At 39.7% G+C, this 19,460-nt stretch overlaps 1 protein-coding gene across 1 annotated transcript in view; it reads right to left on the bottom strand.

Moving 5' to 3' along the window:
* hdac9b (histone deacetylase 9b) overlaps positions 1 to 19,317 on the bottom strand; it is a 41,174-nt gene extending 21,857 nt beyond the window's left edge. Inside the window, exon 1 of the mRNA XM_034127809.1 lies at positions 19,015 to 19,317. The gene's annotated coding sequence lies outside the window, so the exon portion shown is untranslated. The remainder of the gene's footprint in view (positions 1 to 19,014) is intronic.
* Positions 19,318 to 19,460: the final 143 nt, after the last annotated feature.

The following is a 19,460-nucleotide window of genomic DNA, read 5'->3' as shown; positions in this document are numbered from 1 at the left end:
TACGTAAACCTCAAACTGTGTCAAGACCACTTCTCCAGGATAACACATCTCATTTCCAATGAAAAAACTGTGTAAAGCAGGGATTTCCAAAATGACAAATAAAACACTGGTACAAATAATACATTTTAAAGACCATGCATACTGAGTTCTGGGCACCATGTAGCAATGAAGTAGGACTTTTTCAATTAATATTACATCCCAAACTGGCCAAGCTCTGTAGTTAATATAATCTGACTCACCCATAAAAGTCAAGTCAAATGTTCTATCTGACCACTGATGCAGGGCTGGGTTTGTGGCCAAGTAGCCTGTGCCTTTAAATTTTTCATCTTCCTTCATAATTTGACCTGTCCCCCAGCCAGGGGCGTGGAGCCAGCACGGCTATTTTTAGTTCCTGAGCTCTGACGACTAGGCTACAGAGACACAGAGAAGGAGTTTGACTGTGTTGTTTCAGCTGGACAAACATTTAACCCCTCGATCCTTTTATCACAACACAACCAAGAAGCCAAGAAGGAAATGCACAGCTTGCCGGCTCGCCCCAGACATAAAACAACTCTGAAGATAGTGTATGATGTTGTACTACTTGACTATTCATAAACAGAAAAACAAGGAGCTTCGTTTTGTTTCATTACTACTTCCCTTTTATATCAAAACTTTAGATAATTATTTAATCGTTGCCTACTCTACAAGCTAAGAGCTAATTTCTCAACAAAGACATAACACATTGTGGCAAATCTATCAATAAATAATAACTTCAACTTCCCCTTAGTGACACATTTTTGTAGAATAGATTTAGCAAACTGCGGATCTTCGGGAATTAGTTTTAGCAGTCAATTTGGATAAGATGGTGTGAGAGATAACAAGCTTTCAAGTTAAAGGTGATGACGGCTAAAGACCGAGAGCTCCATCTGTCACAGTATCCTGTTGGCTGACCTGAACATAGGTTAAGGCAGTATTGGTCAAATGAGGAAGTACCTCCGTCACACGAAAACAATTACACGTTAATGTGTTTTTTTCCCAAAATGAAAAGTTAAAAATATTTTTGCAATGTTCCTGTTACTGGGAATTTCCGCTATTACACAACATAAATACTATTATGCTGCAGTCAATTTTTGTATTATGACTGATGATGATGATATATTCATCTATTCATATCATGTTCTCCACAATATACATATAATTGTGCACTCTTTAGTCAAGTCAGACGTGAAGAAAATCAAATGAATTTCTCTGCACTTGTAATTGAATAGTTAGTTCCCAGAAAGTAGCCTTGGTCAACCTGGCCTACTGCTCCTTAAACAAAAAAAGAAATTTCACTGAGACATGTTAGCAGCGATTAACCTACACTTTTTATTTAAAACTAGCTTCCTGAGGCTGATGAGGATTTGTGGGATTGAATAGCTTTGTCCAATAGGCAGGGTCCAGTAAACCTGCAATGTGGCAAGCCCATTATAGCTCCTACTGCGTCACTCGCGGCCTTTGTCTACTTTAGTCCTATTAAAGCATTTAAGTGTGAACGTCAGAGTCCCTGCTGGAGAGCCACTCCGCTCTGCTCTCCAGGGCATGGGCTCCACTGTCTGTCACCTCCCTCCTATCAAACACAAAATTAGTGTGTGGCTGTGTGTGTGTGAGTGTCCGTGTGTGTCCGTGTGTGTGCGCTTGTGTGTATGTTTTGACATCAGAACATTGACATAGAGTGGGGGGATATTAGAGATGAGGGAACAAGTGGGCCAGACCAGTCAAGCGCCCCTAGCACTTTCCAAATTTAAATAAAAGGCCATTATAGATGTCAGTTAACACACACATACGCATGAATGCACACACAACATGTTATTTATTTTAATTTAGCCAATTAAAATGATCTACTAGGACTAGAAAGGAAACAAAAAGATAATTCCTGCCATGGTTTTAAGACTATTTTCGCTCTATTTCAAGAAACTGTGGTCATACCTTGCAGTCTTGTTTTTTTTTTCTCCAACCAAAGAAGCCTACTCACAATACCACAATTACTGTGCCAGTTCCAAATCAACTCCCAAGTTCTTTGGCTTAATCACCATAGCACTGCTTGCCTTGTGACACACTGTGCATGATGAAACCCAGCAGGGAGGCAGACTGGAGTAGGAAGGGAGCTGAACTTAAGTGTTGCAACCGATATGAGGGGAGGACAAACAGTGCTCCTTATAACTAATATGATCCGGCTTGGAAATGTAGATATGTGCTCTCCGTAGGGCTGTGCGATTATGGCAAAAATCATAATCGCGATTATTTGGGTCAATAATTGATATCACGATTATTAAATACGATTATTCATTGACTTCCAAATCCATTTATTGAACAAATACAAATAATAATTTGAACAGTATCTTTTTAACTGTTAATTACCCTGAACGTATAATTCAACTGAAAAACCAATACAAAAATAAATGATTAATTTAAATAAATAATATCAAAATAATAAATACCAATAAACAAGATCAACAAATATTTTGGAGCGCACTTCCACAAGCTACTAAACATATATAAATATGATAAATACAAATAAATGAGACCAAAATTAATTAGATCAAATATGTTGCAGTGCACTGTCACAACCTAGCAAAGCAAAATAATTGTTTTTTTCGATTATGTTGTTTTCGTAATTGTGGCAGGCCAAAATCGTAATTGCGATTAAAATACGATTAATTGCACAGCCCTAGCTCTCCGTGTCCTCTACTTCTTCAATCTGTTTCAATCTTGTTAGTTTTATCCACCTCTCTGGCTTCCGGCCTGTTGCTTTTCTTCCTGCATATGTGGAGTTTCATCACGCGCCCTGGGAGGACTTTGGCGGAAGTTATCCTAGTCAGGTGCCGAGTTCTCCAGTCAGAGGGGATGTTGCTCCCAAGAGAGGGGCCGCAGACTAACAGCAGCTTCTGACGTAACCATGCCGCCCCTTTAGTTACTTTTTCTCTTGTGGCCACCCCTGAAACTCTAGGGGCAGCCCTGGTACACGAGGGAAATTACCTCTCCACACCAATTACCTCCATGCAAGCCATCTTATTTACATCATCCCCTGATGAGTCACCATTGCCAACTGTGGAGAAGCTCCTACATCACTTCAGGGAGTGAGGCCATGGCTCTCAGTCTCTGCATGCAGAGTACAACATGCTCTATTCACATCCCAGCCCAGTCATTCTACCTGCTAAAAGCCATGGGTAAGGTTTTGTCACTTCAAACGGTCCATTTTCCCTTTACCTTGCGGTCAGTCTCATAAAAGCACAAAGGCCCTACAACTGTTGATTTGATGGTCAAATCTAATTAGCCTGTACATCTGGATGTGTTATGTGAGCGTGTTTCCCCACTAATGATTTGGGCGCTCTTGCTTTTATTGGGTTACTCTGTCTGGCGTCCTGTGGTATTTCCTGTCAGACTTTCAGGGTGATATAGAATGCACTTAACAGGTTGGATCAAATAACACGAAAAAGCATTTAAAGGCAGTCGGGTTTGGTACTTACTCTTGAAACATTGCCCAAAAAGTTTTGCAATTCAGCTTCTACCACATTTAGATGGAACTCGTTGACATGCAGCTTTATGTGTTTCTCTTGTAAGAAATACCCAGCATAAAAAAAAGATAGAGATGGTGCTATTGAAAGAGAGAGATGAATCAACGTACTGTATACCCTTAAAAAGTAAAAAAAACTCTTTCATAAAATGTGTTCATTTATCTGCTGTGAACCTTCTGCAGTGTGAGAGAGGGTTAGGTTTAGACTGAGCCATAATGGAGTTTCAAAAAGACAAAAACCTATTTCAAAGCTATTTATTGTGCACTGACCTTGAGTCAGTTTACTTTCTCACTTTGAATAGATCCCTGATGGCATGCCTTCATCTGCTGCTATACGTGTTCTAAATATAGATATGGAGCACAAAGGCACACTGGAAACAGAGGGCAGCTCTCAGTATTTTGACTGATCAATGTGCTCATCTCTGTTGGAAACCATTGATCCACTGTTTGTGTCAAATTGACCATGTTGTTGTTGTAGAACTTCCACCCTACATTCAATGATGTCAAACCCACGTCATGTTCCCCTTTGTCCCCCTTGCCCAGTACCTTCTCTCAAAGCAACACACAACTATTGATCCTCTAATGATATTATAACACCAAAGGGCTTAGCATTGATTACTGCCTTTGAAAGACCATTCTTTATGTAATCTGGCATTTTAGTGAATTTACCAATGAACATGACGCAGGATTCAGGGGAAACTTTTCCGCCTGAAACCAGTGTGCAGAATCATTGTATCAGTGTCTCCTAGACCTACATCATTGAAATGCCTGCAGGAGTCATATGCCTCATCTGTATCGTACAAACACAGAGGCCCAAACAGACACATGTGACGTTGAGGGAATCCAGTCAAGCTTAACTGACTTTAGACAATCCCTGGGGGATTAATAAAAACAAAGGTTCTCTGTTCAGAGGCATCCTTCCAGTACACATCCCGCAAGTCTCATTTATGAGTGGATAATCATAGCATCATCACTCCCAAGTGCCTTGGAGCTATTATCTTAATAAGATATCAAAATAGATATTCTTGGTATTACCAATATGTTATTACAAGAAAAACAGAATCTAAGTGGCTTGTTTGTCCTTTGGCAAAGTACCACCATTGTTATTTCCGTCACAAAGAAGTACAAGCTGTTTTCACCCAAGTTCCAGATTTCCTTTTAAAGGGACAAATCTCACTTCAGTGACCTAAATATGTTAGGCACAGGCAATAACCCAACAAAATAACAAAAATCTGTAGTTGTTTAATAGGTTATTCTTACTGTTTGACTGTTGTTCTGAATTTGTCAATGACTTCTAAAGACTACGGCTAAACTTCATTCATGGGTTTTAATGGTCCATCTAAAAAAGGTCAAAAGGAAACCCAGTTTACTATGGGAAGGGTGGACTGTCGCTTATTGTCCGAGCCGCTTCCACCTACGCCACCACTTCTTTACTTGACCACAGCTCAGTCACTGTACCCACCTCCTGTGGTGTCTCAAAGGTCTTAGTCGCAACAATGCCTCTGAAAAATAGCTCTTCCTCTGATTATTAAGGTAGTGCTATGCGAACCGGGAAATGTCCCACAGTGCACCCGCCACCTCTGGTGCAACCTTAATGTCTAGCCTGCTCCATATGCATGAATCTGGGGGGGGCTCCAGATGTATTTTTAAACACTACGCTAGGGTGACCTTGAGTTTCTTATTCATATACATTTCCCACCATGGTTACAAATACACCATAATCAGCTTGCTATCATAATGTCATGCAGTGGAAGTTACTGGTTTATTTTTCCCAAGTATGTTGTAAAGACAATGTTCCACTTTTGTAGGTCCTATGAGAGTGCCTAAACAAGTCAAACAGCTCCCGATTTCCTTTCTCCCTGAAAGCATGGTTCAGGGGTCTTCTCTTTGTTTGGTGGGAAAACAAAAGAAGTGCTACAGTCGCTTCAATGATCAATTATTACATTTCTTTTGTGGTATATTTGGTCTCTGGGATTGCTGTTTTTCGACTCAATGGGAATGTCCATGTCTCTCCACATTTTGGATTTGTTGAACTACTTTTTATACCACTGACACAATGATATTGTATGTGGCTGTTAAAATAAAGATGTTACAAATTCCTTATGTATCTTTTTGTTTTCACAATCAATCAGAAAGGAATCCGGACTTTTAATTGTGGGACACTGTGCAGCTGGGGTAAAACCCCTGGCGGATCCTTCAGCAACAGTGCACCCTGGAGGTGGATAAGAACAGGGACATAAAAGGAAAAACCGGGAAAGGCTATAAATGCTAGAGATATTACTTGAACTTTACATAGCAAACTCCGGGGAAAGCTCCAAGAAGCACAGATACTATTAAATACAAATCAAGACATTCACTCCGCAAATAACATCACACGCACAGACAAGCTATAAAACACATGCACACAATTCCACATACTGTAGCAATGTCACCATGCTGTGCTTGGGAGTGGCGTTCCTGACCTCTGCCTTTCATCTCGGATCCAGTAACCAAACTGACTTTTCAACCCAGCCCGTTCAATAACACAGGGCCTAACAAGCTTTGGCATAGGACCAGGAAAAAAAAGAAAGACTGTTCCAGCTGTGAGATCTCCTCAAAGAATGTTAAAAACATGGATGGACCATAAAAGCTCCTACTATCAAAAGAGCAAATCAGAGCGGATAAATGAGAATAAAAACTCCAGGCATCCTAGCATGTTAATTATTTGTTCTGAACACTGATAAAACAATTATTAATGGATGTTATTCTGAGCTTTTAAATAAATCTAAAGGGCAATATTGAAACTTCCTTTTCCTGATGATTTTTGGAAACATTACATTTTGTCAGCACAGTGCTAAGCTAATGCCACTCAAGCTAATAGGGAGAATGTAAAGAATGCTCTAAGGTTGTCACCTCAAAAGAGGGTACATTTATTTTTCTTTTGGTAACAGCTGGACTGGCAACCCTTTCACACCTATTTGGCCACGGAGACCTTTATGAGGGCTCTGCTCTTAGATATCCAGACAGCGTGTCCAATCTCTGAGTAATTCCTAGATCAGTTTGTTCTGCAAATTTCACGCAAAGTGGGGAGGGGTTGCAGCCATGACCTCCTGCCGTCCCATAACTCACAGGATGGGCTGAGAGAGGTGGCAGGTACCCACAGATGAAAGTAACAACAAAGAGATGTTTAGTATGACGCATGCCAGGGCTGTCATGGTTCCAGAGGATGATGGGATGGCATAGAGTGACAACTAATGGGCCTGTGAAATGCAGAGTCTGTTTCTGCCATTAAGGGGAAATGGCCCCACCCTTTGATAGTTAAGTGACAATCTTTCTGTCAGGATGGGCATACCAACTCTGAAGCACAGCTCATTTATCACCTTCACTGATTTCACCCTACAGATTTGACGGTCCAGGAGTTAGGGCAGAGGGACTCTTCATGGTCCCTGCCAATAGGCACACTGACAAGCAGATAATCACATTAGTATAAGTAGATAGACAATACACACATTTCAAGTAAAGATAAACTGCAACAAATATCAAGCCTTTAAAAAATGGGAGGTAAAGAACTACTTAGAAAATCACTATAAACAGGTCTCTTTAGTCAAAAGAATATTAATTTAACTTGAATCCGCGAAGCAGGAGCCTTAAAGCTTCCCATTTTTCATGTACACAAAAGGCCTCTAAAAGACATGAATGATTAATATCTTCAACTCGATTTGGACAGGAAGTGAAAACAAATGGAGGTACGTCCCCCCAGAGAGCCCGTGGGGTCTACAGTGGAGCTGGATGAACTTCACTGAGAACACCAGGCTCTGAGTCTCTGCTGCAACAGGAGCCAGATCCCCCCCTCCGGGCTCCTGCTCTCCCCCTACTATCTAGGCTATATAAAGAGAAAATATTCCTCACACATACAACTACCTACTCATCTATTCCCTAACAGTTCCTGCCCCTATCTGCACCGTGAGATCACCTCTGACTGTTTCACCCTGCAGCAGAGCTGGAGAAAATACACTATCAGCTGGGTTTAAGGATTGATTCAAATGTTGTCTGCAATTCAACTGCCTTCATTAGCGTTGATTAATAGTGACGGCAACAATTAGAACAGAGACAACCAACACAGAGAGTGTGAGTGAGAAAAAAAATCATTGTCAGAATAGTTTTGTGTCACCAGGGCTACGTTCAGATTGTCTGCACAATGTCCACTGTACAGCCAAGAACAGCAGAATAAATAAAGGTGCAAACATGACTCTCCATCATTTTTTCATGACAACACAGTCATATGAAGCCAAGAACTGCACTTTGCACTTTCCTGTTTTACCTCAAAACCCATACAACACACAGAAGAGACTAATCAAAAACAGAACTTTGATACAATATAAAGAATGAAATTATATTATTTATATTGCAGTGGAGGAAGAAAGCGTCTGCGATGGGGTTTGCCAAACATGCAAATGTTCAATTAGTTTAGAGGCTTCAAGTGGATTCAAAAATAGCATTATGAAGTAGGACGGTAATTTCTCAACAATGAGTCCAAGGCAGAAACTGATCCGACACCACACTGCTATTGTACTCCTGTCATGTTAATGTCTTAACCTGGCATCTCCAATATTTATATATTTGCCTAAAGGGGTTAGAAATTAGATTATTGACTTATTAGAAGACATAATGAACAAAGCTTTATCCTGACAGTGACATTGTGTTCTTATATCATGTGTGGATTACAGTAAAGGTTGTCTGTTGTCCTGACAGCCTTTTATGTAAGACAGTTTTGTGTTTCAACACATGTAATTGCTAGTTTTATCCTGTTATTTAAGCTTCCATACTGTTCCGATGAGGAGCACAAAACAATGAACCACTGCAGAGCAGAGACCAGCACCTTCCTCTGGGCATCAACAACACCCCTCCTCCTGCTAAAAACTCACTGACCCAAACCCATTTTTTCCAGTCTAAGAGAAATGTCAAGTCCAGACCTCGAACTCGTCTCTTTGAAGGGAACATAGCAGCCAAATATAGCCTGCTCTACGCCTCCTGACATACATCAGGCTCTACGGGTTCTGCTAACACTAGATCATTCTGGCCGTCTGCCATGCAGTCACTTACTATTAAGCATCATAACTATACAAAGAAAATTATAACCAAGCAGTGGAGTGTACACTGTTGCCTGGTAACCTAATGCCATGTTGGGGATTCATCCTGTTATGGAACAGAAAACACTTACAGCCAGAGCCAATAATAGATCGTCGACCACACAAAAAATTGTTTAAGGGTGTCAACAAGCATGAATATGAAGCTGAGAAACATAGCATGAGAAATGTACGTTCAAATAACACATCTCACTTCTCAATGTGTGATTTTGAGCATTTTGGAAGTGTTTCTGTTATTGCAACGAACGGTGAAATTATATAATTATTATTCATCTGTCATTTTTCATGTGAAATGATAGATAGAATGAGTGCTTATTACCAAGTGTGAAATCCAGCTAAGAACACATTATGCAGACAGGGACTAGGTGCTGGGTAACAGTAACCAAAGCTGTTTTTTTTGTCTTTTGGATCATACAGTTACACAAATGTAGGGCTGCACCTGACAAATATTGTAGATTGCAGATTATTTGTTGGGATTAATCTATTCAGGTCTATACAATCTCAGATAATAGTGAAACGTTTCTAGGGGATTTAAGGGGATGTCTTTTAAGGGTCTTATTTTTGGTCAGTCCAATGATCCAAAGATTTTCCATTTTATAGGATATAAAACCTCTAAAATAAAAAACTTGAAATTTGAGAGGCTGAAAACATGTTCTGACTTTGATGATTGTATGATTTTTCTGCCGATTATTTAACACTTACCTATAGAGGCATCACAAGGGCATCCTTCTTAACAAATACTTTGCAATGCTCCATGCTCATGGCTGATTTAAATATGGCTCTTTCTGCTTGCAAAATGAAAATATTACAAATAGTACTACATCCTAGCTGCATCAGAACATTTCACAACAGGCTATAATACATTATGTGTTTGGTGTTATGAGTCTTTTGGGCATCATATATTTCCCGGTAATTGCTGTGTTTCTACACCGTTTGACATGATACTGTACTGTATGTAGACTATTATGAGTTCTGGGACTCTTATTAATGTCCCATAATGTCTTACAGTATAACTCTGTGGGCTTAACAGACTCATTAAATTATAAAGCAACATCAGATGATCTGTTGTAAAAGAGTCATGACATTAAACAAAATGCATTCACTGTGAGCTGTAAGGTCTGGTACAACATAGCCTCTTCTTAATAATGATTTCACTATCTAATACTTTTTTGCCAAATACAATACTTAAAACAGCTATAAACTGGTGACGTATAAGAAAGTTATTGATGTATTCTGGGGGAAATGCAATGAAATTCTGCTGTGCCTTTAACAAATGTGGCCTTTGTGTCAGTGTGAGATTCATCATACGCTATAATGTATTATGACATGTTCTGTGATAAATGTCAAATACAATTAACATCATCTTTATTTTAGGGAAGACATTATTCATTCAGGTTTTTAATAAGAGCATACCACAGTGCGTCATTCGTGCCAATACCTGAGAGGTAAAAATAGTAAACCATGACACTCTGGCCAAATAAGAAAGGAGAATCTATTATAAAATAGTGTTTGAATACTAGAAACACACATAGATCCTTCACAAAGCATACTGCTATTCTACCACGTGACTGTCAATCATCTATTTATGTTCTAACATATGGTTACGCTGGCACACCTGTACACAGACACCCTTGCACTGTACACACCCACACACACACACCCACACACACAGTTGTATTTTTCCTACAATTACTTTGTGCCCATTTTAGGTAGAAGAATGGCTCAATCATCCTGTCATGTCATACTTTACGTCACCAGGAACAAAACAACACAGCATTATTTCTCTTTATTGGAACTGTAATTTGTGCTGCTTTCACACTGTCACGGTCAGTCAAGGATGGCACACAAACACAGGAAATAAACCCACAGTGACAAAGTGTAATTCATCACTTCCATCACTCTAGTTGTGAAGAAAAGGGAAGGCATTGTATTCTCTCCACTTTGAAAAACAAGCTCACTCTCACTTCTTATGTCATCACTGTTATTAGCTGATTGCGGAGTCTTAAGAATATTTTACAGGCACAAATCGTCCAGATGCCAACTTTAGGACAATAATAATCTACTAAAGCTAACATGCATTACACAACAGGGATACCATGCAACACGCTGCTTCTACTGATTGCCAATTGTATAGCCGAACATGCCAATTTATCGGGTCCAGTGAATAATTCACAGAGGCCTGCCAAGATTTGTTCTATCGAAAAAACATTTTGTCTCATTAACACATTTATTGGTACTATGATATTATGTGTTAGGCTAAGTGTAAGGTGCTGTTAAAATGACTTTCTCTCCCTGACACAGCTCAGATGGTACCTGCCCCCTCAAGCCATCTGAGCATTGCAGACATCTGTGAGCATTAACTTGCCAAGAACAAGTCCAATGTAAGAATATTATAAATATTATAAAATGGAAAGACGGCTGAAGGGTCATTTGGAGTTGCCGTGAAAGGCTTTCATGTCATGTATGAGCAGTGTTTTTCTTGTGTTGCTGTCAAAGTGTAAATGTCATGTGTACACTGAAAGCTCTGTGGTTGTTGTGCTTTCCTATTACCTTGCTCAGCGAAGATTGAAATGCTGTCACCATATGACACCTGTGGAAAGAGCGCCGGTCAACAAAGCCATCATACAAGAGCCATTTCCAATGTAACACATCTGCTAAAAGTTTTTGTTGGAGGGACATTTTGTCCAGCATAACAACCTAGATCCATAATCACTTTATAATATAAACATCATACAACAGCTGCACTGCCAATTCACTTTTATTACTGGCATCTAAACAAATATATATATATATATATATATATAAATAAGCTCCTTACTTGATTCTACCCTTGCATGTTCATGTCTTCATGTGCCTGTTTTTAGTATCTGTAAAAACAAAGTATGCAGGAAAAACTGTTGTGGAATCCAAAATGTAGTATTTGCATACATAACTGTACACAGTGTAGTAGGCTGTTAAATGTTTTTTCTCCATAGAATATATCAACATTTAAATATATACTACCATAACCAGGCAACCACTAAACAATGAATTTGCAACATGAAATATTCAAAATGTAAAGAATAATAATAATGAAAAAACAATGAAGGTTTCTCATTTCTCTAATTTCCCCTCCTCGACTCCTCGAATCCTCGGTCCTCTGGTAGTGACCCGGAAATGGATTTCAGCGCGCCATGTTGAAGGACATCTAATTTCTCTAAATGCACATCGTAAATTGTAAAGCACTTACACATCACTGTACCCTGTATGCCAAGGCAGGTTTGCCATCACTTACTGTACGGAGGCTCAGTCATTGGTACACGTTTATTTATAAAGCTTTGTTGGGTAAACTCCCGTATTATATCTGCTCTCTGATAACACAGAGAGTTGCAAGCAGCTATTGTCTGAGATTGCATGATGTAGTATTGTTAGATGTGCCAAGAGCAAGGACTGTCTTAGGTAAGACAGCTTTTATGTGCGCAGCTCCACTTGCTTGGAACAATCTTCAGCAAGAATTGAAACTGAGCAATCTCATTCCTCTGCATGTTTTTAAAGCTAGGCTAAATGAAATGCTCGTTGATACTATGGGTACTTGTAAATGTCTATAACTATGTAAATGTATCCTGTAAATATAATGTATGATGTCCTTTATTGTTTTATGTTTCATGTGGAACCTATATGCTGCAGGTCTCCCTTGAAAAAGAGATCTATGATCTCAATGGGACCAATCTGGTTAAATAAAGGTTTGAAATGAAATGAAATGAAATCGAGGACCAAGGATCGAGCATCGAGGAGGTTCTCTGGAGGAGCTATAACCGAGGATACACAGATGGTTCCTCCGCGTATCCTCCGCGGATGTATTTCCGGCAACAGTGATGTTTCAAAGAGTCGTGACGCACGGCCGGACTTATCTCAGCCACTGACAGCTCTGCATGCATCCCCTGGATATTATTTTATTAACTGCTTTAATCGTGACGCGATGTTTACAGTGAGAACAGCTGTGAGGTCCGATATCTACAAACAAAGAGTCGATATTTTTCTAAAACCATTTAGTGCTTCACATAATAAAATACACAATGGCTGTAGCCTGATATTATATGCTTTAAGAGCTGTAGGTGTGTGTGTTGTACAGTGTGTGTAGCATTGTAGCAACCAGAGAGGGGGGGGGGAGATATATCCAGTCTCTGATAGTGTTACGTTATTATGAGAGTGCTCTTATACTTGTTTGATTCTGAAATTGTATATATTTATATATATATTTATATAAATATATACAATGTGTGTATGTGTCCGCATCTGTAGCCTGTTATTGTCTCATTATACTGCACTGTCAATTAATTAAAGTAAATATATAAGTCGTCATGAACACAGTTCTGTCCATCAGACAGAGGGCTGCTGTGCCTCCTGTCATCATTAATGGACGTCTCTTTAAAATGACTGCTCAGAGGAGAGGATTTCTCATTTCTCTAAACGCCTGGTGCTTCCCCTCCTCGACTCCTCCGCTCGCATCTCCTGTGGGCGGGACGAAGGCACAAGGATAGGAGTCGAGGAGGGGAGTCGAGGAGGAGAATTAGAGAAATGTGAAAGCTTCAAAGCATAAGATGTTATCAGTTGTGGAAAGTAACAAAGTACATTTACAAGATTTGCACCTCAGTTCAATGTTTTGAGGCATTAAACATTGTTGGATTATTTGTATTTACTTTATACTTGGGTAGTAGTGTGCTGAGACGTTTTAAGAAGTATTTATAGCTATAATTATAGGACTCACTGCTGTTCAACATAGACCACATCACAATTCTCACAAACCCAATAGACTAGTACACCCTTTTCTGCTTGTTATTTAATAGCTATATTAAGATATTAGTCAACTAATTAGTGGCCTGTGATCAAGGGTGATGCAGCCGATATTTAAGTTTTTCAATAAGGGCTCTTGCACTTTAACGACGGTAGGTGCTTTCATACCTGTTTAAAGGGGACCTATCATGCAAAATGCACTTTTGTACGTCTTTTATACATGAATATGTGTCCCCGGTGTGTCAGGGAACTCACCAAGTGTCAGAAAACACAACCCTCTCTCTTTTCCTCCATACCCAAATCTCTAAAAACGGGGCTGCAACGGATCTGATACAGATTTGAAATTGTTCTGACGTCAGAAACAGGGAGCTCCGCCTATATGGGCAACTCTCCACCTATCAGGGGAATGAGAGGTTGCCGTGGCATGGTAACAGCATGGTAACAGCATGGTAACAGCATGGTAACATGACGCTGTGCCTCGCCCCCCTCCTTTGCAGGGGGGCGTGGTCAGCTGCAGCTCATTTGCCACAGAATCAGCCCTTGCAAAAACAGGGCTGGAATACAGCAAATAGAGCGAAATGAGGCATGGCTAAAATGCATGATCTGTTTGGTATTTTGAAAAAAAACCTTCACAGACATGTTTTATATAGGTATGGCCCTACAATATATTATTCAAATATAGCATGATAGGTCCACTGACATACGTCAGCAAGTATGGCGGTCTGCACACAAAAGCAATAATGCTGGTCGGTCATCGCATAAAAACACATATTAATTTCTGTGATTGAGTGGAGAATGTCGCAGCTTTACATAACACACACACACAAAGTTCCGGTCGGCTATTGGCGGATTTACAATATAAATTGTTTAAAAAACGACCACCTATGAATATGACCGCAGAACTTACCGGTATGGATGGACGACCCTACACCGTGAGCAAAGTGTTTAGCTTTTTAGTGACAGTTGAAAAACATACATTTTGAAAACCCTTGGTGGAAGTGGAAAAACATTAAATATATAACATTATAAAATTATTATTATTAATACATAAATAAAAAGCATTGTTAATTATTATTATGTGTTACTGTTCAAGTTATAACTGTTGTATAAAAGCAATTAAGCCGTTATTTGCGCTTAAAACAACTCATAATATAAAAGCTCACATTTAGTTCTTTATATTTTTTGTTTAAACACCAGTATACAAGTAGCTTGCATACTTATCACGTCGAGTTTGTTAAAGATACTTAATTATCAGATGTAGAAACAGTGTTTATCTACCTTGAGGACAGGGTTGAGGGATTGACGTGTGTTCTGTTGTTCAGATTGGAGGACACGCAGGATGCGGTCTGTGTATGACGACTGAGATATAAATAGTCTACTTGGTCGAACGAGGGGAAGATATAAAATCCTAACTAAGGTAGTGGCAGACTGAACACTCTGTCTACTCCACTGTCCTCTCTGAATATGTCTGACATGGAGAGACGTGGGCATGGCAGCTCGGGTCACTGTCTGTCGTCAGCAGGTGCACCACCTTTCTCTCCCTACGAAAAACAACTGAAACAAATCTAACTTTCACTAGTGCTATATGTTTTTTATTAAAACAGTATACAGCCCAGATAATAAACTGGCTTGCATTTAAATAATCGGTGATGTTTACTCTATTCTAACAGTATTTTTCTTCTTTTTATTTCACTGTTTTAGTGTTGAATGAATCATTTTAGGGCTATTATAATAGATTAATGCACCAGGAATTATGATAATAGGTGTGTAAGCCACTTGAGTAGCTTGGTGCTTGTAAAGAAGCTATTATTTTCTTGTTATTGCATAACATGTAAATGCTACGACAGCTGCACTTACAGACTAGTTTGCAGAGAGGCAACTCCTAAAAATAGCACCTGTAGGCTAGCGTCCACAAGTGCACAAAAAGATTATTAAAATGGAAGCAGTGCCATCTACTGGTCATAAGAGTCATTGTCATCAGCTTTGACTCCAGTAGGACTTAACCTCGGGCAAAATGTTTGGCCTTGTGACATAGTCTGCTGCTATACAAAAACAATAATCTATGAATTAGACATTAGTTGATTAATCTATTATTATATAATAGAGGAGCAGTTTTATCACGTGCTCAAAAACAGGTTTGCAATGCAAGTTGTCAAAAAGGCAACCATCACAAAAAGCTGTGAACCTGCCAAATGAGCACTTTCGCACTCTTCTAGTTAAGTTTGTTAAATAGGGGAGATGCTTCTATCTTAACCAAGAGCTAGGCTTGTGTGGTTAGCACCGATTATATGCAGATTTGTCATCGTCATAAATCAACAGCTGTCCATGGTCTCACATTTTTATTTTTCACTTCAAAGCATTCTTCGGTGCCTCTCCTGAGTTAACCGTTTGTCCCAGAGGACAAATGTCTCCCCATTAGCGGAAGAACAAGGTATCTAATCATCTCCCTGTCCACCTGTTTCCCACATCACTGCTCGATGTATAAGGAGGTGTTGATACCTCTTCATCTACTTTGGCCATCCCCATGAATATTGCCTATACCCTTCCTTCAGACTTTTAGTAGACATTATATGACATGGATTTGGATTGATCTCTTGATTATGTGTTCTCTGGTTCTACCTCAGCAGTGCAGGAACAGTGGTGGGAAGCGATGGAGTGAAAACCTCTCTCCTTGCATCTTGCCATTCTTCCTACAGCAGCTGGGAATGAACCAGGGGATGACACCACTTTCATCCCAGAACCCAGACTGTCCAGCTGTTTGCTATCGCTCATCCTGACGGCTGGACTGATAGGGGCACAGCCCAGCATCAGCAAATCTGAGGCAGAACCTACATGCATGTCACTGTTACTGTCTGAGGCCTGTGCAGGAGCGCACAGCTGGCACCTGGACGCTAAGGACCATGTCATTTCTCAGTAGGAAGGCCAGCTAAGGATTTGATTAACTGTCTGGTGTTTTCTTATTTTTGTTTTACTTTCGGCATTATTCAGTTGTGTTGGGAGGTGCAAGGACCTAGTGACCAGGGCTTTGGATTGTTTGTCTATAAATAATGTTTTGCTTTGTCAATAATAAAATATTTTAATGCAGAAACAGAAGCACCAGAGGGCATAAGGTTCATGAAAATATATGTATATATGTCTCTCTCTCTCTCTCTCACACACACACACACACGCACTGTACCACACGCACCACACACTGTACAACACACACACACACCTACAGCTCTTAAAGCATATAATATCAGGCTACAGGCATTGTGTATTTTATTATGTGAAGCACTAAATGGTTTTAGAAAAATATCGACTCTTTGTTTGTAGATATCTACTAAACTAAAGCATACAAATAAAGAGAGTAATGTAGACCTGTTATAATGAGTGATATATATTATACACACTGCTCTGCTTTCTGCACGGACCTCACAGCTGTTCTCACTGTAAACATTGCGTCGCAATTAAAGCAGTTAATAAAATAATATCCAGGGGATGCATGCAGAGCTGTCAGTGGCTAAGATAAGTCCGGCCGTGCGTCATGACACACACACACACACACACACACACACACACACACACACACACACACACACACACACACACACACACACACACACACACACACACACACACACACACACACACACACACACACACACACACACACACACACACACACACCACACACACACACACACACACACACACACACACACACACACACACACACACACACACACACACACACACACACACACACACACACACACACACACACACACACACACACACACACACACACACACAGAGGGGTCAGGGTGCAGTTTTTAAGAGGGGTGCAGACTGTGGAGGTATGCAAGGATGCATCTGTTTTCTCCATTTATGCAGTTACTCCCTTGTCTGGTGTTTGTCCTCTTAATTTAATTTGTGGGAAACCATTTCCACCTCAACCACCCCAGTGAGAAAGTATTCCTTCTTTGGTTACTGTGGCCTTTGCAGGGCTTAGGGATAGATCCAGGAGGATTACCCCCAGCAAAGGCGACCAACACCCAAAATCATTAACATAGCTGCTGCAACCTTTTCCCTCGCCCGTCTCGTTGTATTCAGTGCCTTGAAATGTGAGACTGCCCTTGAAAGTTGCCCGGTGAGCATAATCTACATTCTTTCACAAGACTATTTCCAACACTCACAAAACTGTACTGCGTCGCCATACTGCTTTTTCCTTATTTATTTGTTCATAGCGTCAATACCTCTAGGTGGAGATTACTAATCTCTGTTTCATATATTAATCATATATAATTTTTGTGGGAAGATAATATGTCAGGTGTCACTCTCCCTTATACTGTGGCATAACATGTTATCAGCGTACTACATTATCATTGTTCTTGTTTTATTTCTTTACATTTTATTAGCTGTACTGCAAAAATAAAACAATGTGCTACAATGTATATGATCGGACATTAAAGTAGCTTATTCACGTTTCTCCCAAATATAATATATAGCAGCATATTTTCTTGTTCTGAAGTACTGCACTGGGAACTTTTGAATCTCAATATACTGATTGTGTGTGTAACAGAACCGCCCAGTCACCGAGAACTCTTTAAACAGACAGTTTTGTGTCCAAGAATGTTGGCACTCATCCATGTCATCCCTGCCAGTCCTGTCTGTGGTATTTTCACCAAACAGAGGAAATTACTGTCCCATATCATCAGCTGTTGTGACTGTAACATTCCATGAGCAATTCAACAGACACTCTTATTGTATGATTATTAATGCATGCACTTCTCTTTCTCAACGTTTTATGAAAGCAGAAATACGTTTTGAGTTTTGGTCTCGATCTGAAATTACTAACACTAAGATTTGATCTATATATTGTTTTAATGCAAATTATTAAATTGTGCACCATGTTACAAATGGTTGCAACCATTCAACAGTACTCTCAAATTCACACTGTATCAATTAAATGCATATTATATAAGCAATAACTAGGGCTTTGATTTCACAAGAGTTTACATATTTATTCTCCTTTAACCCTTTATCCAATTTGGTGTCGTTCAGCTGGTTAAACTTCTGGTTGTAGTTAAAGGTTATGTCACTAGAGGGCCATATTCCTCCACACTTTGCTGTTAGGACCGGAAACATACTGGGGATTTAAAACCAACCAACATGAGCTGTGCAAAACTCGATTTCTGTTACACTATATTGAATCATACTGTAGAACAACAATGCCAAATTATATGTAGGCTATAAGATTTAAGACAGCAGATAGGAAAAGTTAATCAAAAGTTGCAGTATGAGTTGTGCATACACTGTTTTCCTCCAAACAGCTTTCAAGCAATTGTTTTGTAAAAAGAAATCTTCCTGTCAGCTCAAACTCCATAGAAATTGGCTTCCGTGGTTTTTAACATGACTGGTAAACAACTGTTGTAAATACCAGTTTAGACTATTTAGGAGAGCTCCTTAAAAAATCCGTTACCACAAGGCCAGAAGAGAGTATTAGCACTCTAGCTAGTGATACACAATTTCGGATTTCCATGGTTTATATGCAGCGTATTAATCATATAGCATGTTTGTTGTGTCTGCATGGCATACCTTAGGAGAAGAGTGAGTCGTCTATCCAGAGAAACTTCTCTTCCTGAGAGAATAATGTTATAATAACTCGTTACTCCCACTGGCTCCACTAGAGATGATTTGCGGCTGATCCATATGGTTGCATGGTTATCGCTTCTTGTGCAACTTCGACATGAGTCACTGTGTGTAAATAGAATAAAGATGTTACTAAAAGGTCGACCAAACTGGGCAGAACAGCTCGATATATGCATTCAAAAGAGCGCAGTATGGTTGTACCACCATGTAAATTATTTGCATTGCATGTTAAATTGTTTTACTCGTTCGTTAAAAAGTATCATCATTTATTTTTGACATGAGCGTGGACAGCTATTGAAATATTTAACACAGTGCGTCTGTCACAGAGCGATGTTAGCAACAACCAACCACCACCTGCCTTACTAGCAGGCACAGCGCGTCTGACCAATCGT

The sequence above is a fragment of the Trematomus bernacchii genome, unplaced genomic scaffold (assembly GCF_902827165.1).
Source record: "Trematomus bernacchii unplaced genomic scaffold, fTreBer1.1, whole genome shotgun sequence".
In the NCBI taxonomy this organism is placed as follows: Eukaryota; Metazoa; Chordata; class Actinopteri; order Perciformes; family Nototheniidae; genus Trematomus; species Trematomus bernacchii.
The sequence above is the reverse complement of the archived record's forward strand: the minus strand, read 5'-3'. Positions and strand labels throughout refer to the sequence as shown.